Source organism: Dama dama, chromosome 8 (assembly GCF_033118175.1).
Source record: "Dama dama isolate Ldn47 chromosome 8, ASM3311817v1, whole genome shotgun sequence".
NCBI lineage: Eukaryota > Metazoa > Chordata > Mammalia > Artiodactyla > Cervidae > Dama > Dama dama.
The window spans coordinates 36,997,476-37,016,201 of record NC_083688.1 but is presented as its reverse complement, the minus strand read 5'-3'; the positions used below and the strand labels follow the sequence as shown (position 1 = coordinate 37,016,201).

Sequence of the window (18,726 nt, the reverse complement as noted above, 5' to 3'; positions counted from 1 at the left end):
GTCATGAGGCAGAGAGAAAGGAGGCAGGTAATTGTAGAGATTCACCGAAGGTTGTATACTTGGGTCTGGGAGCAAGTCTCTGGAAAAAGTATCAGCCCAGCTGTTTTTGTGAGGCTGGTTGTGATAGAAATGTCTAGTCATCAGATTCTCCTTTGTCTTGAGTTGGTTATATCTGAATTTAAGGAAGAAAAATTACAATGCATTTACCAAAAAAGTCATGACAGACAAAATTTATTTGATGTTGTACTTGTTACTTTACAATTATTGCATAAATAAATGAAGGAACATATATATTTTATCTCAGTGTAGCAGCAGAAAGAATATTTTGTTTGATTTCATATCTTTCTTTAGACTCAATTCCTATGATAAAAGCAGAATAATATTACCGAAAAAATAAAGATGAATGATTTCTTATTCTAGGAGATGAAAAATGCATTTTCATTAAATTTCTTGCTGTTGGAACTAATGAGTATACAATCTTAAATTGGCCATAGCAATATGAACTTTACTGTTTTCATTATTTCTTTATTATTTTATTTTTAATCAAGAAAATCTACAAAATTTTCAGAGTGAAATAGAAGAAATATTGGGGCTTCCCAGGTGGTGCAGGGATAAAGACTCTACCTGCCAATGCAGGAGACACAGAGAGACATGAGTTCAATCCCTGTGTAGGAAAAGATCACCTGGAGAAGGAAATGGCAGCCCAATCCAGTATTTTTGCCTGAAGAATCCCATAGACAGAGGAGTGTGGTGGGTTAGAGACTGTGGAGTAACCACAGAGCCAGACATGACTATGTGACTGAGCGCAAACACACACACATACACAGACACACAAACACACGCACACAGGAAATATGATGAATACCCAAGTATCAGCCCCATGAATTTGAAAACATGCTAGCATTCAGCTTTGTTGAAATCTTTTCTGAAGAAATAAAACTTTTCCTTTTTTCCTATAATGTGTCACAACACTGAAGATGGTATAGCCTTCCTGTGGTTAATGACTTCCTAACTTTAATGACATATGTATGAGATAATATTCCATAGGATCATTTACATTTTGAAAGTTTACATAAATGGTGTCATAGTGTAGACATTCTTTTGTACCTTGCCTTCACCCAGCACTGTATTTAGAGATTCATCCGTGTTAATACATGAAGATCTGGTTGACTCATTCTGTCATACAGTTGACTCATTTTAATGTTTCAGTCATCTGGTGCTCAGTATTGTTATTTATTTCTAAATAACTTTCAGCATTTGGAAGATTTAAAGCTAAAATGGCTTAAGTGTGGCTTTCAAAGCATCTCTTGAATTTTATAAGAGATCCAAATATCTTAATAGTGATATCATGCCAATTCTGTTTCTGTTTCTTTTTTTCCTATTAGAAAAACATTTGGTTATGGGCTTGTTTTTTTTTTTTTTGGCTCTGAGTAGCTTGCTCAGTAATGGTATTCATAGTTTTACTGCTTTTTCCATAATGCAATAATTACAATCTGTTTTATTTCTCCATAGATGAAATACTGACTATTCCCAAATATAATATTTGGTAATATTTACAAAGATAAATATTACCTTTGAAATTTAAAAGATGCATAAAAGGAAAACACTCTTGTTTGGTCCATATTAATTGTTCATATTCCCTTCAAAAATCATGAGAGAAACTTTTAAAAAAGGATTTTTTTTTCTTATTTTTCTCTATCACTACATTTAATTTCACAGTTCATTTAAGGTAAAAGAAATATCAATATATACCAGTAAGATTTATAGACATTGAATATTTCATAATTTTTTAATTTTCTTTTTAAATGTATTTTTGATTGGAAGATAATTGCTTTATAGTGTTGTGTTGGTTTCTGCTGTACAACAGTGTAAATCAACCATCCCCTCCCTTTTGAATCTCTCTCCCACCCCGACCCCATCCCAGACTTCTGGGTTGTCGCAGAGGACTGGATTGCGCTACCTATGTTATATAGCAACATTATCTATCTGTTTTACATATGGTAATATATATGTTTCAATGCAACTCTCTCAATTCGTCCCACCCTCTTATTCCCCCACTGTGTCAAATAAACAACCCAATCAAAAAATGGGCAGAATACCTACACAGACATTCTCCAAAGACATATAGATGACCAACAAACACATGAAATGATGCTCAACATCACCAATTATTAGAGAAATGCAAATCAAAACTACAATGAGGTATCACCTCACACTGGTCAGAATGACCATCATCAAAAAAATCTACAAACAATAAACGCTGGAGAGGGTGTGGAGAAAAGAGACCCCACTTGCACTGCTCTGTTTCCTGAAGGGAATAAATTACTACTCTGAGGGTTGGGAGAGAAAGAAGAGAGAAACTAACCTTTGCTGCGCAAATGTAAACACATGTAAGGTTTGCTGCACAGCCTGCAGGTCACGAGTGTAATGCAATGTTGCAGATGGGAAATTGAGGCCCATATATTTCGGGAAACTAACTAAGATCATATAGTGGTTGCAAAGCCTCGATTCAAATTCATCTGTCTCAGACTTCAAAGCTAAGCTGCCTGCCAGAAAAAGAATGGAGGAAACATGGCCTGTTTGATGCATAAATAGCAGTTTCATTTATTCCACCAATAATATTAGGATCGTTTTTTGAAAGTTGAGGGGACTGATGTGAGAAAAGTAAGGAAGGCACCATATCTACCCAGAGAGAAAAACAGGCTATTGAGAACAGTCTTCAGTGATACCATAAAGGTGACTATTAGATATCTCTATTTTGCTATGCTATCTTAGTACTGAATAGGATAACAGGAGTGAAAATGCTTTGTAAATGTCAAAATCTTTGTAATCGTGTGCTAATATTACTGATTATTTTGTAAAATTTAGAATTGAATGTTTCAAACTTAATACATGTAATTCTTAGTATAAAGATTGATATATCTCTTTGACATTTAAGTCTTACTACTTCTTTTAATATCAGCATCTTTTGGACATAAAAGCCCCATGTAAACATTTAGAGTATAGTAAACAACCCTGACAGTTGCATTATTTCTGGACTCCACTGCGTATTAGCGGCATAGTATTTAACCTAATTAAGCCTCATCACAGATAGTAACAGTAACAAGCTCATCTCTGTCTAGAATCTAACCATTTCTCATTGTCTTTATCTGTTCCCTTGGAATCCACTCTCTCTCACCTTAGCTAATGCAGTAGCCTCCTATGCTCAATCTTGCTCTTGCATAATCTATTGTTCACGTAGTCTGATCTTTCATGAATCAACTGATGTGACTTTCTTGTTCAAAATTCACCATTGGCTGTCTTTAATGGTCAGAAGAAAACCCACACTCCTCCTATGGCCGACAAGGTGCTGTATCAGCTGACATCTTCTACCTCCCTGACGTCATCTCCATATCCTCTCTATGTAATGTAATGTGATATTCTGACATTGTGATATTCTGGGCTGTCTCTGGACTGGTGTCTCTGTCTTGGTGGACCCTCACTTTTTGGAGGACTAGAGAGGTATGCAAGGGTTACTTTGGAATACACACATTATCGTTAATGAACACCAGTGATGGTTGTTGCCTTTTTCTGGATTCTTTCAGTTTGCCCATCACTTCTAGAATGCTGAGGAACTTTCCTGCCTCTTTTTGATGCATACTTTTATAGCATTTTGACAATATTGTATCCTAGTGATATATAATCTTGAATCTTAATTTATAGCATCAGAAAAACAGAGACAAATTAGCTAAGTGGAAATGAGAAAGTGATTTTAAATGCAGAAAATATTTATTTTCCTATTCCATGTCATCTTTTGTCTACTGAATAATATTAATATTTGCCACATCCTGACATTTCTTTGATACTTCTATATCTTCAGAATAGATTTACACCTTTTCCTGAAATGTTGTTGGGCAAAGTTTATCCTTTAAGACAACATTCTGTAAAAATAGGCTGATTTTTTTTGTTTCATTTTTAAAATATTCCTTAGGAGCAGCACTTGATGAGTATTTGCACTGTTGAGAACATTTGGCAAGAGAAAGACAAACAGTAGGACCACAATACCCCAACAGTTAAGGGAAAGTGAAAGAAGACTTGCTATTTTCAGCGTCCTTTCTGAAAACAAGTACCTTTGACTTGTGCTGACTACTATCTCATCAGCATTCAGCTCTGGTCTATGGCACCCTGTGCAAATGATTTTAAAGGCAGATTCAAGCATTCTAAAAGTCAATTTTGTTGCTAAGTGAGAATATCAGATGTTCCCTGTATGAAAGCCTTTTCTAATCTCCACTATCAGCTGGCAGTCATGCCCAGACCCCAAACCATTCTGGCTCTAACTGAGTAAGAATCTATTCCAGGGGTGAGGTTTTGAAGAGGGATGTCTCTTGGTTAACTCGAGACAGAAAGAGGGAGAATTGCCCACATACTCTGGCACGAGTTAAAATAACAATAACAGTCCTCCTACTTAACAGCCTGAGTCATAAGCACATTCTACTGAGTTCTCTGCAATTCTGAGCAGATTGTTTGGGCTGCAGTTCTGTAGGCAGAGGTGGGAACCACCTGCTGCAAAAAGGCTGTAGTTCTTGTTCAGAGGATGCTGTTATTAAGTCTGGCCTTTTCACAGTTTGGCCAGATGGAGATAGGAAAAGACAAAATTTTGGTTCTGATGAGCACTTTTTCTAATGCTTAGAATAAAAGTAATGGTTATTATGCCTTTAGTCCTTTCATTTGGCCATGACTACAAGTTCCTTAATAAGGGAGGCTTACTGTAGGAATTCTTAAAAGAGGGTTGCCTTCAGAAAATTCTGTAGACCTATTGCAGTAGCCTTTCTCAGTCAATTTGGGGAAGGAGTGAAAGCCAATAAGAAATCTAATTTTTGCTTAAGCAGAAGAGGGAAAATTCTTTTCTGATCACTGAAGTGCTTTATAATGCAAGTGCTGAACACTAACCCCTTCAGCAGGGGCCTCCAGTGGGAAAGATTGAGGGCAGGAGGAGAAGAGGGCAACAAAGGGTGAGATGCTTGGGTGGCATCACTGACTCGATGGGAGTGAGTTTGAGCAAACTCTAGGAGACAGTGAATGACAGGGAAGCCTGGTGTGCTGCAGTCCACGGGGTCACAAAGAGTCAGACACGATGAGCAACTAAACCACAGCAACATTTATCTGAAACTTTGATGAGTTTCCATCTTCCTGACTCTTACATAATCCGATTTCCCACCATGAAGCTTTTTCATATGTATCAGATCATTTCTCTCCCCTTCTTAAAAGTTTTCTATAATATAAAGTTTCAAGCTCAGTAAGACTCTTCAAAATAGGACTCTAAGTAGCGCCTTTTGGGCAACCTCCAGTCCCTCTCTTTCCTTCATTCTCACCACAGCAGACTACTTGTAGCTTCTTCAGCTTCAATTTCTCTTTGTACGCCACGTTTGTCTCATATTGCTTATTGCCTTTGTTATTTCTACCTAAATATTCATTTTCCCCTTGTTTGACTTATAAAAGCCTGTGTCTTTTCAATTCAAATGTCATTCCTTCTATTAAGCTTTCTTCTCCAGCCTGAAAGGTAGTACTAATTGTGCCTTTTGAGAGAGGAAGCACTTTCATAACCCTTTAATTGTATCTAGACTACAAAAAAATCATCTTGCTGTGTAATTATTTTCATCTGTCTTTTTCCTCAGTTCTGTATAATCATCAAAGGCAAACGTTTTGTCTTTGTTATATTTGTGCCTCCAGAACCATGTTATTAGATTTGAAACAAACTAATATTTAATATATTTTTGTTAATAGCTAATAACAATAAATAATTAGTAAATAATGACTGAAAGAGTGAATAGGTGGTATATAAATGAGGAGTTAAAGAGGTAAAAAGAAAATGAGCTATAACTCAAGGTAGCAGATTTACAAAACAGGTTTTATGATTGTGGTTTTTTAATTGTCATTTCTTTTGTGTGTGTGTGTGATTGTTTGTTATGGATAGAAAAAAAAGTATGTTTATAGTGAGAAGGAAGGAAGAAGCTGACACTGTGATTCTGCAAGGTAATATTTAAGGAGATGCTGAGGGAGAATGAAGAGGGACTGTGGAGACAGGAGGTGGACCAGATGTAAAGTCTTCTATCTTCTTCCATCTCAAGAAAGGCAGTACTTTCACTTTGTCCTTGGCAAATATCAGACTGTCCTAAGAGTCTCTGAAAATAGTTGCACATTTTTTCTCCACCTCGGCCACAAGGCAGGCACTAGAATAGGACCAACTTGATGGCTGGGCTCTTTGCTCCATCCATACTGGAAAAAGAGATGGGCATGAAGAAGGTAATATAGGAGGAGAGCAGGAAATGTTCTTGCCTCAAGCTGACTCTTCCTTCTCCCATTCCAGCACCCGTGACCTGTTCCAGGTGCTGTTGGGATCTGTTGTGCAGGCAGCAGATAGAGAATGGTTACTGAAATTTGTTTCTTTTAACCCCGTGACTTCTATTAGTCTCATCCTCCTCTTTTCTTTTTTCCTAATCTCATTATATATTTCTTCCTACTCTTCTCCAAATACATTAGTTAGGATTGGCTAATTGCTAAAAAAAACAAAAAACAAACAAAAAAAAAAACAACTAGATTCAAAAGTGTGTTACAACTTTATTTATTGTTCATTTAGCAGTCCTGGCTGACTGTTTGAGTTGGGAGGATGTCTTTCCTCTTCATAGTCAGCCCGGTATCCAAACTCCTTTTATTTATAGCTTTACTATGTTTGTCTCCATTAAGCTGGTAGGAGGGAAAATACCACAGAGGAGTGCATGGAAGGGTATGTGAGCAAAACCTAGAGGTAGACAAATGACACCTGCTCACATTTCATTGGTTAGAGCTGGGTCATGTGGCCACATTTAACTGCAAGGGAGGTTGGGCGATGTAATCCTACTGTGTGCTAAGGAAAAAGAAAGAGATTTTGATAAACTGCCAGTCATCTCCAAAGGAAAATCTGTCTATGGAGTTAATATATTTGAAAAATTGGATCAAATATTTCAAGCCCTGGCAAGAATAGATGCTATTTATATGTAGAGATAAAACTATGAATCATAATTTCGGTACCATGTTAAAATAGTAAATGTAAATACATCAGTTTATCAAAATTAATTCTTATGATAGTACACAAATAAGATATTTTTAAAAGCCCTCCTTATAGAAATGATTGTTGTATCCAAAAGGATAATGACTCAAGAAGCATAGTGCCTGATACTACTATGGTTTTCTTCCATTGCTGCTTGCTAAAAGTATCAAATGATTAATTTGTAGATGTAAAAAAGCATCTTTGTAGAACAGGGCTTCCCTTGTGGCTCACCTGGTAAAGAATCTACCTGCAATGTGGGAGACCTGGGTTCAATCCCTGGGTTGGGACGATCCCCTGGAGAAGGGAAAGGCTACCCACTCCAGTATTCTGGCCTGGAGAATTCCATGGACTGTGTAGTCTATGGGGTTGCAAAGAGTCGGACACGACTGAGCAACTTTCACTTGACTGGTAGAACAAAATTAATATTTGTATTCTGGTAAGCTTCTAAAATACATTATAAAAAGACATGAATTGAGATAGTCAAATAACTCATTTTGAACTGAAGAAAAAGGTGTCCTTTTCAAGAAAAATAAGTAAAGGTATAATATTGAGGAAAAAATCCACTTTTGCAAAAATTTTTAAAGAATTTTGATATTTGAATGAACTCACAAGTAGTATAGGCCCCATATTACATTTTTCATTTGTTTTATCAGTACTGTTTATTTGGAGAGTAGTAAATATTGTCATTTATATGGAGGGTAGCCATGCATCTGATTATTTTATGTGACTGGAATATGGTGTCACAGTATTGTATAAAAATCATCCAATTTTGTAGAATATTAGCTAATATTTAGCTAATTATCTGCTAATAATTCTATCACAAAGTTTCACGTTCTTGTGACCGTGGAACATGTGTTTTCATGTACATACTGCATTGTAGCAAGTGTATGATCACTGATTTTCCTTGAAGGTTAAAACTCCTTTTTGCTTTGAGAATGGGTAGCATTTAACCAAGTTCTCATGGCATCAGAGAACATTTTTAAATGAAGATACCCTAATAGAAATAGCTCTTCCTACAAGAACAACAATTTAATATGTAAGAAGAATAAAAAGTGATAAGCAAAAATCCATCTTGGCTGAACCTGCAGGCTGATCCCTTCTGAGTGTCTCTGTCAGATCTTTCTTTCTGAACAGTATAGTGATTTACTTAAACATGCTAATTTCTTATGATTAATTTTTTTACTCTTTTCCTTTTCTCACCCACCTTCCCATACATACACACTTTTTTTTTTTAATGAATGTCAAAGATTCCAGTTGTACCATGTGCTCAGTAATTACTACAAAAGGCAGTTTGATTCTGAGACAGTTGTAGTCTCTGTAAGAGAAATTTAGAATTCACTAAAGCAAATACTTTAGTGAGGGGGCGCCAAAGCTTGACTCATTTAAAACCGTTGTGAGCCAAGCTCTAGGAGAGATCCAGTAGTAATCAATCTTGAATGAAGAGCAAAGGGCCAAAACAATCAAAAAGACGTTTTTTCCAAGACAGACCACTGTGATACTAGAAAGTTCTTGCTACTGGGAAGCAGCATGTAAGCCTTTTTGTTTGGGGTTTATGTATTCCTTTTTGTTTACCACTTGAGTGGGTCTTGCCTTTGAAGCCTAAAAATTCTAAAGGAAGCTTTGTTTTAAAAGGAAGAGAAATTGAAAAGCAGAATAATTTAAGATAATGTAACATAATATACATGCACACTCAAATATAATACACAGACGTTTACCAACTATGGATCATTTAAATATCTACTACAGAAGGACTGGTTGAATGAAACATGAGAGCAGGGGAATTTTTCAATGAAGCTGTGTAGGGAAATAACATATGATGTATAATTTTTATATAATTTTCTCATTGCAGAGCTGAGTGACTATATTATGTAATTTAATTAAATCCCCTTTGTTTGTTTTTGCTTATGTTTTCTTTAGTTTAGGAGACAGAGACAAAAATATACTGCTGCAGTCTATGTCAAAGAGTGTTCTGCCTGTTTTCCTCTAGTAGTTTTATATGTCTGGTCTTACATTTAGGTCTTTTATCCATTGGGTTTTTTTTTAATCTGGTTTTGGAGAATGGTCTAATTTCACTTTTTTTACTTGTAGCTGTTCAGTTTTACCAGCACTACTTATTGAAGAGACTTTTTTCTCCATTGTATATTGTTGCCTCCTTTGTCATAGACTAATCGTGTGAGTTTATTTCTGGGCTTTCTGTTCTGTTCCCTTGATCTGTGTCTGTTTTTTTGCCAGTATCATGCTGTTTTGATTACTATAACTTTATGGTATAGTCTGAAATCAGGGAGTGTGATTCCTCAGCTCTGTTCCTTTTTCTCAAGATTGTTTTGGTTATTTGAGGTCTTATGTGTTTCCAAACAAATTTTAAAACTGTTTTTTCTAGTTCTGTGAAAAATGGCATTGGTATTCTAATTAGGGATTTCATTGAATCTGTAGATTACCTTGGGTAATATAATAATTTTAACAGTATTGATTCTTCCAACTCAAGAACATGGTGTATCTTTCCATTTGAAATATTTGTACACAGATGCTACATTGAAAATCCTCCTAATTCTTATTTTTCAAAAGAGTTTAAATCATGGCAGGTCTCTTTTGCTAGTATTGTTTCTGGAGTCCAGAATCTGCTGATCCTATTAGCACCCTGTGATCAGAGCTGCCATCCCCTCTCAGATGATGACTACAGTAGTCTTCTACTTGCCTCTCCGTTTCCCCTTTTCCCTGTTCTGGTCTACCTTCCACACAGCAGCCATAAGGTATTTAAAAAGTTCTTACCACCCTCCTCAAAATTCTGCAAAGGTTTCTCATCATACTTTTTCCCCAGCTTTTTTGAAATATAATTGACATCTAACATGTAAATTTAAAGTATTCAGTGTGATTTGGTACATTTACATATTGCAAAATGATACCACCAGAGCATTAGCTATCACCTCCATCACCCCATATAATTGTGTGTTAGTCACTCAGTCGTATCCAACTCTTTGTGACCCCATGTACTGTAGCCTGCCAGGTCTCTCTGTCCATGAAATTCTCCAGGCAAGAATACTGGAGTGGGTTTCCATTTCCTCCTTCAGGGGATCTTCCTGACCCAGGAATCAAACCTGGGTCTCCTGCAGATTCTTTACTGTCTGAGCCACCAGGGCATCATTTATTTTTTGTGGTGGGAACATTTAAGATCTACTCTGTTAGCAACTTTAAAGTATACAATATACAGTATTAGGATCCCCAGATGTTATTGGTCTTATAACTGAAAGTCTGTACCCTTTGACCAATATTTCCCCATTTCTCCCCCTTCGAAATAAATCCAAACTCTTGACCCAAGTTCTGCAGGATCTTACACAATCTGGCTCTGCTTAGTTCTCATAGCACTCTTCCTGCATCTTACTCCAAGTCAGCCTCAAACATACGAAGTTAATTCACATCCCAAAGCCTCTGTTTTTACAGCACGACCTCTTTCCTGGAGCATCCTTATCTGATTCTTTAAATAGCTAGCATCCTCCATGTTATTTAAGTCTCTGCTCCAAACTCATCTCCTCAGAGATGTTTCTCTGACCACCTTATGGAAAATAGTGGTCTACTCTTGCCCTGTTATCTTCTCATTTTAAATTTTATATTAAATATGTGACATGTGAGGTTAAATAATTTAAAATAATATTTAGTCATATTAAGTTTAATATTTTAACTAGGTATTTGGTTACTGTATGATTACCTCATTAAAATGTAACTTTCATGAGGGTGGGAATTTTGCATGACCTATGGGGCACTGAGTGACTTACCTTTGTCTCAAAATAAATATCTTATATCCTTTTCCCCATCTCCAATCCTACTACTACTATTTTAATTCAAACTCCTGTATGCCCTCTCATTGATCATCACATTATGACCAACTATCCACTTTTCCTGATTCTGATCATAATCTATAACCCTTCCTATGGCTCATTTTATCATTCATTATCAGTTTAAAGTTTCTCAGTGGGGTACCCTAATGATAAAATTCGTACTACACAGCCTGACAGAATCTTCATCATATGGACCCTTACTGTTTCTGGCATTCTGAAGCAGCCTTAATGTTTTCCAGCATGTTTTCAATCCTATTCTATCCCTACATCATACTATTGCTAATTTTGTGCTTAGAATTATGCCACTATCCACTATGAATGCCCTTGAAGATTGAAAGCACATTTTGCCATCATGAAGTCTCCCATGACTTTTTTATTTCATAGGAACTTCCATAGAATTCCTGTTTATCTCTATTAAGGCGTTTATCATATTGTCACTTAAATATATGTTGACACGTTGGTTTCTCTCAATGCCTTCTAAAGACCAAAAGCTGAATCTTGCTGTTGTTGTTGTTGCTCAGTTGCTAAGTCGTGTCTGACTCTTTGAGACCCCATGGAGTATAGCTTGTCAAGCTTCTCTGTCCTCCACCATCTCCCAGGCTTTGCTCAAATTCATGTTCATTTAGTCAGTGATGCTATTTAACCATCTCATGCTCTGTCACCCTCTGACTCTTGCTAGTATTTGCATATCCTCAGCATCTAGACCCATGCCTATGACATAATAGATGTTCAGTACATATTGTTAAATTTCACCAGAAGAGAACGTTTTCTAACCTCGTATGTCTCTTTTCTACTCATCATTAAGGCACTATATCACTTTTTTTTTCTTTTATTTAAGAACGAGTGAGACGGTCCCTTTTCTTATTTATAAGTTATTCCTGTAAAGACTTTTATTTTTTCCTAATAAATAAAGGTAAATTTCATGAACTTTGTTTTGAACAAAAGTCTGTTGTATTGAGGGCTTCCAAGGTGATGTTGGTGGTATAGATTATCTACCTGCCAATGCAGGAGACATAAATAGATGCAGGTTTGAGCTCTGGGTTGGAAAGATCCCCTGGATGAGGGCATGGCAATCCACTCCAGTATTCTTGCCTAGAGAATCCGCTGGACAGAGGAGCCTAGCAGGCTATAGTCCATAGTGACTCAAAGAGTCAGACATGACTTAAGCAACTTAGCACGCATCCACAACATTTAAAAAGAAGACAATGTAGGTAGTCCATATGCTTGCTTCTTGCTGAGAAGCCATTTCTTAATCTATAGATTTACTTTTGATACCCAAGTTCTTCAACATGGAATTGAAGAGAATTTCAAAAATGTTTTAGAGATTATGGTGCCGGAGACAGGAAGATTCTCCAGATTTGTCTATTGCTTCTGTAAGTATACTAAGGTGAATTCTTGGATGTATAGATTAGAAATCTAAAAATCAAAGAGCGCCAACCTGAAGCTCAGACACTACTGCTGTGTTCCTTTTGCCTCAGTTCATTTGGAATCCCAGAAAGATGAGGTCCAGTCCGCAGTGGCCCTTTCTTTCCTTTTCGAAAACATTATTACCAGCAACACTTCTAACCTGCCCAGAGATTTATCATTGGCCTTATCTGTCATCTTCTCTCCCCTTTCCTTATGCCATTAAAAAAGCATAAAATTCCTATCCTTTTCAATGCAGTGGTTATATATAGTATCAGAAATATATTGGGTTTAATAAAAAGTAAGCACTGCTCAAAGCATATATTTTAAAAATTAATATGCTTCCTCAAAATTTGTGTGACTGTCATAGAAATGTATTTCACTTAAAAATTAATTTAACATTTTTTACACTACAAATCATGGTCTATTTGCTCTTGACCAGGTCCCATTTACCTTAATTGCCTATGATGGGTCTATTTTTATATCAAGATATTTTTACCTATTAGCGCACCATACAATTTTGCCACATCAGTGCCTATACATGCATTAAGACTTCTACATGTAAGACTGGAATATTTGTCTTTGTAGACAAATTACTGTGACTGTTTCTTTACTTGAATTTTTTTCAGCTCAGTTTTTAATCATCTCATAAACACAGACTTATTACATGTATTTCAGACCTGAAGGATTTAGCAAATTTATGCCACATCCTATTCCAGAAGGTTAGCAGAATACAGGTGACAAGCCATAAAAGTTAAACTGATTTCTAGAATTCACTCCAGGGTACACAAAGTTATGTCAGCTCAGAGAGAGAAATCAAAACAGTATATGAGGACTGACTGACCCAATTGGATCAGACATGAGTTGTGAAGGAATTCCAAATGATAAGGATTTCTTGTGCTTTTTTTTTTTTTTTTTCTTTTGGTCCAACTCAACTGATGGAGTGAACAAGGTTACTTTCAACTTAACTCAGAATTCTCCTGAGTCACAATTACAGATACACAATACAACATGGCACACAGCCTGCTTCAAATCCAAAAAGAAAGAAAATGGAAAAAAAGTTGATCTGCTTTATATGACTCATACTTTACTTTTATGTGACTCATATTTTACCTTTCCCTGGAAGAAAACTAGCATTTATTATAATTAACTAGATTTTGGACTCTCCCTGGATGCAGTAGTTTAGTATATTTAAAAATGATAGTTATATAAATATTTTGCATCTATCCATTTTTCTTTTCAAATATATATGATTCAGATCTATATTCATGTAGCACCAATGGTGGCCTCTATCATTGCTTTAACTGTGTTACCTTATAGCATATATATTTCAAATACATCTGACCTCTTCAGTATAATGTAAGCTGTTTGCAGCCAGAATCCATAATTTAATCATTATATTCCTAGTCTCTAACAGAATTCTTGGTGTGAACCTAGTTTTTAACAAATGTTATTGAATTAGATTCTAGAAAGCATAATAAATAAGCTGATAATTGATAGCAATCTGAAAATTAAATGGGAGCTCAATACATGCTTTGTTAAAGGAATTTATTAATAGTGCCTCTTAAGGAAAAATCCACTTCTTCAGTCTATTCAGGCTTTCTTTTTCTCAATATTCTCCATTTCTTTGCTTCCATGTGTCATCAGATGAATCCAGATCTAACTAGGCCCATATGTCTTTGTAACCCACTGTCACATTTCAAATAACAAAAAAATGAACAAAGAAAACTTTAAAAGTGGTGTCAAAAGAACCTCATGAGGTTCACACTGAACAAAAACAAAGCAAAGGAAAAAAAAAAAAGAATCCCATCCTTTTTTTCAGTGTTCATCAAAAATCAAGCAAAATATTTCCTAACACTGTATAGTCTAATGAAAGAGCACTCTTCAGAGCATGGTATATAACTAAACTTAACAAATCTGAACTTCAGTTACAAACCAGACTCAAGAAAATAGTAAATTGTCTCTCAGAATAGTATAAAGCATGATGCATCTCACAACAAACAGATGGATAGTAAGATAGGTAGATAGATAGTAAGATAGGTAGATAGTAAGATAGGAAGATAAGATAGTAAGATAGTAAGTAAGTAAGATAGTAAGTAAGTAAGATAAGTAAGATAGTAAGATAGGTAGATAATAGATAGGTAGCTAGATAGATAAGATAGATAAAATAGAGAAACTTTATAAGCAGTCTGGTAGAAAGAAGAAAGTTAGGTTTTGTTTTAATTGATTACATTTTTGAACGTGGAATCTACCCTCTCATTTCAGTACCAATCTCATCACCACAGTCCACTTAAAAAAGATGCTCCTTTTTTAAAGTGACTTTCTCTAAGAGTTGCTTCCACATTTAATCATGCATCCTTCCAATTCTCTTTTAATACCATTGCTGGATCAATCATTCTAAAAAATAAACTTGATTTTGTTCGCATGTCACATCTTTTGTGGGAGCCCTCTGGCTTTCAGGGGGATTCTGAGCATGGCTTACTACACCTCTTAATTTTTCTACCCTTGCCTGCCTGTCAACCTCCTTTCCCCATGTCCCGCTTAGTCTGTGGACCACAGGGAACCATCTTCTGCTTTACATGTGTTCCTCATTCATTCCTGTAGTAAACACCTGTTATCAAGCCTACTCTGTGCCACACACTGTATTAGGTGTTGGTAGTGGAAATATGAAATGCTCTTCCTCCAAGAGCTCACAGCTCCTTGATGAATACAGAATGGGAAGGAAAATCTAACACAGGGTGAAAACTGGAGTTTGGGATGCCAGGAGAATGCTCATTATGGGTATCTTCCTGGAAGGTGTTGCCTAGCCCAAGTCAAAAATAACACAGTTTGTGATTGTGGTCATCCAGCCTCTATCTTCCTAGAAAGTGTCCCTCCTTTCTTTGGCTAACTTACTTGTCCTTTAAACTCAACTCAATGTTCCCTCCCCTGGGAAGTTTTGATTGACTTCCCAGTGTGGTAAGAACGGTCCATGTGCCTCCACAGATTCTTGTCCTTATCTGCATCACAGCATGACTTTTTCTTGTTGGTTTGCCTGTGAGCTCCTTCTGCATAAGGGCCGTATGTTTTTTCTTGTACCCCTAGTGCATTCCCTATGACACCTAGAGCCTTTCTTTTAATGTTTGGCAGACGTTTCTCAACCAGTTAACTGGCAATGAATTAAGATTTGTAATCTCAGTTGGAAGACATTTTAGAAGTCATGTAGGCCAACATTCCCTTGAGTCTATAATGTTCATGACAGGATAGACATTCAGCTTGTGCTTCAGCACATCCATTGACAAAGAGTGCATTATATTCAAAGACGTGCAGAAAACAAATGTTGTGACTGAGTATCCTAGAAGCCACATACGCTTAGTGTATTTAGAACAAGACTCTAATCGGAACATGTTCAGAGGCAGAGCTTCAGTCACATAGTTTGTGTTTGTGGAGGAGGAGTTGTTCATCAAAAGATAAAGGGACTGAGCAGATCAGACAAAGAGGCAAAAAAGAGCACAGTGGCATCTTGCGTATAATTTCACAGGACTTCATCCTTCCTTCTGTCTTAAATAGCTAAAAGGAGATCCCATTTATGGAACACCATCAAGTATTTACTTTTTAAATAAATCCTTAACTTCCAAGTCTCCATCTTTTTTTTTCATGACTTCCATTTTCTTCTCCAACTTTTGGGGTTTTAGGGGGGTTTATTCTAGCATCTTATTTCGTGATATATAGCACAGCCTCCAGGTTTACCTGGGTCGTGGCCCTGCTCCCACCTCCTTTAAAGAAATCTCTGAAGCATATTGTCCTCAAGTACTAATTGCTGTTTTTAGAATGGAAGCCCCTTTAATGTGCAACCAGCGCCTTCCCTGTAAGGTGGTTCTCAGGTGTCTAGAGCTAAAGGATCTTCATTTGGTAATGGTGCCAGTAAATACTTATGACAATCTGGAATTCTACAGAATAGTCCTTAGATTTGCACCCAAAGGAGATTTACAGTGTGTTATTATGTGCCACTGGACAAAGTCTCACAAGTCTGGAATCAGATTTCAAACTGAAAAAGTTTGAAACAAAATTGTTAACTGTCAAATTCCAAGTGACAATTGTCCTCTTAAGCTTTTGTCCTAGTACTTACATTTATGCTTCAGGGAGATTTTAATAAAATTATTGTGAGTGAATTTCTCTTTATATAGTAAAAGAAAATTACTGATGTAGGGGTCAAAATTTATCTGTTCAGTGATCTGATGCTTATGAAAGTAATGCTCAGATTTTGCTCATGTCTAAGTTTGAACACCTAGTAAATGAGACAGCCAGCATTCAATTCTGATTTTCTAATTAGAAATCTATTACTTATCTCACTGTATCTCTAGTATGTAGGTCCTTAGTGAAATATCATCAGTAGAAGCTGAAGCTTCAGATCATTTAAATACTATTCATTTCTGATATGTATATTATATTAGTTATTTTATATAACGTGAAAAAAGTTCAGAAATATATACAACTGTGAAATATAGGTTGTATACCATAGTTACATAAAGCTCCTTACCCAGTTTAATGTAATAGATTGTTTTCAATGGAATGGGAATATGAAGTTAGAGTCCTTATCCAGATTGCATCCTTTTTCTCTACCTCATTCCACCAGCTTGACTGCTTGGTGAAAGATCTAGCAGTGGGATGGATGTTAGTAGGTTTGACTTCTCATTCCAGATCTCCCTGGAAGAATCTAACTTGGTCAAATAATTTACTCTGCCTGGCCTCAATTTTTCAATATGTGGCAAACCGTATATTGAATCCTGTTGCTAAAAGTTTTTAAACAAGAGCCACACAGTAATAACAACAAATAAAAAGTAACATTTGCTGGGAACTTTCCACTTGCCTGGAATTATACTTTCTCTGCATTACCTTATCTGAGTCTACCAGTACCCTAGCACCGGCTTGTTGTGTACTCTGCATTCATTATCATCAGAAATAATGATGCATTCACCAGCTCTCTTGATGTGAATTGTTTATTAGTCATGGTGTGTGATGAAGAATGAATCATCCTGAAAAAAATAAAAGGATGAATCATCCTTATTGGTATTTTACAATCAATCTGAAAAGAGCAGGAAGGACATGAAACAATTATTTGGACTTTCAGATATTCATGTCATCAGGAACTTTTTTCTCAATTTTGTACAGAGATGAAGAGAGAATATATAGGGTTCTAGTCAGTTAGTCAACAACTGTTTAAGCTTAGAACTCCTCAACACTTGGAAGTAGAGATATGCATTCTACATAAATTTCTATTTTTAGGGGCCAAAACAGAAGTTTCTGTTTTGTAGTACTGACATGGATAACTAATAGTGTAAGGCATAATTGTGCCTACAATGAAAGGGGAAACAATATTCATATGCTTAATTGTATTATATAACTCGTTGTTTTATTCTTTGTTCATCCTTGGATATGTATCAGTACAAAATTATAATCCCAGTGTTTTTATTGAACTGGCACATTGCATGATGACAGGGAAGAACGTATCACAGAAAACATCCTAGAACTGCTCACGCCAAGTGCATTATGAAAATGGAGACATGTCTGTCTGGCACACGGTGTATTTTTCCTTTAGATTTTCCAAGCTTTCTTTGTCTCTCCCTTTGCCAATTTCTTAGAGTATTTAATGGTGCCTGGTAATAACTATAATCAGGGACTATTTCTGTGCTTTGTGATCTTTCTAATGTTGTAATCCAAAGAAAAACAGTGAGATTTGTGGTTTTATGGGAGTCCCAAGAGAAAAAGTTATACTTTACTAAATGACGTTTTCAGCACGCATGTCTACTATCTAGATATTAAATCATTCAGTTACTTCTTTGAGGGCTTTGCTAGTTCAAAACATCACGTATACACACCATGCCTACTACCCCACATCCATCTCCAAACTGATCTAACAGATAAAGAAGATTATAACTAGATTTAAGATACTTCAGGCAAGTGTACTTTTGTCCTAAACCATTAATGAATGCCAAGAAGTATCTAAAATAAATATTCTAAAGACATCTTGAAGATGTTGATAAACTGACCAAGGACTAGTCTCTCTTCACAGTATGCAGTAGGTTTTTTATCACAGACAATGGGTAACTTTAAACATTCTTTTGAAATATTTCTGCTTCCTTCAAGTAGCATTAGACACAACAGAGAGAACTGGCATGTTCCCAAGAAGCTCACTGAAAGAAGTCCCTGAACTCCATCCCATCGTTCATAAATATCTTGGGCTAAGGCAGTGAAAGATTCAGCTTCTATTTGTGAGAATGATCACCTTGAGCTATCAAGATAATTGCTTTAATGCTTTACTCCAGTTATTCTACAGGAGTATTTCTTGTATGCATTTCTGTCACTGCCCACTCTTTTCTGAGGTCCTATGCAGCAGGTTTGCCTGAAGGTACCAATCTTCAAACTTCAGTGTTTCAGAGTAAC

The 18,726-nt window shown here is 36.2% G+C and overlaps 1 protein-coding gene across 8 annotated transcripts in view; it reads left to right on the top strand.

The window, feature by feature from the left end:
• The window catches only part of MAP2 (microtubule associated protein 2), a 288,854-nt gene that overhangs the window by 185,716 nt on the left and 84,412 nt on the right, over positions 1-18,726 (top strand). The window lies entirely within an intron of this gene.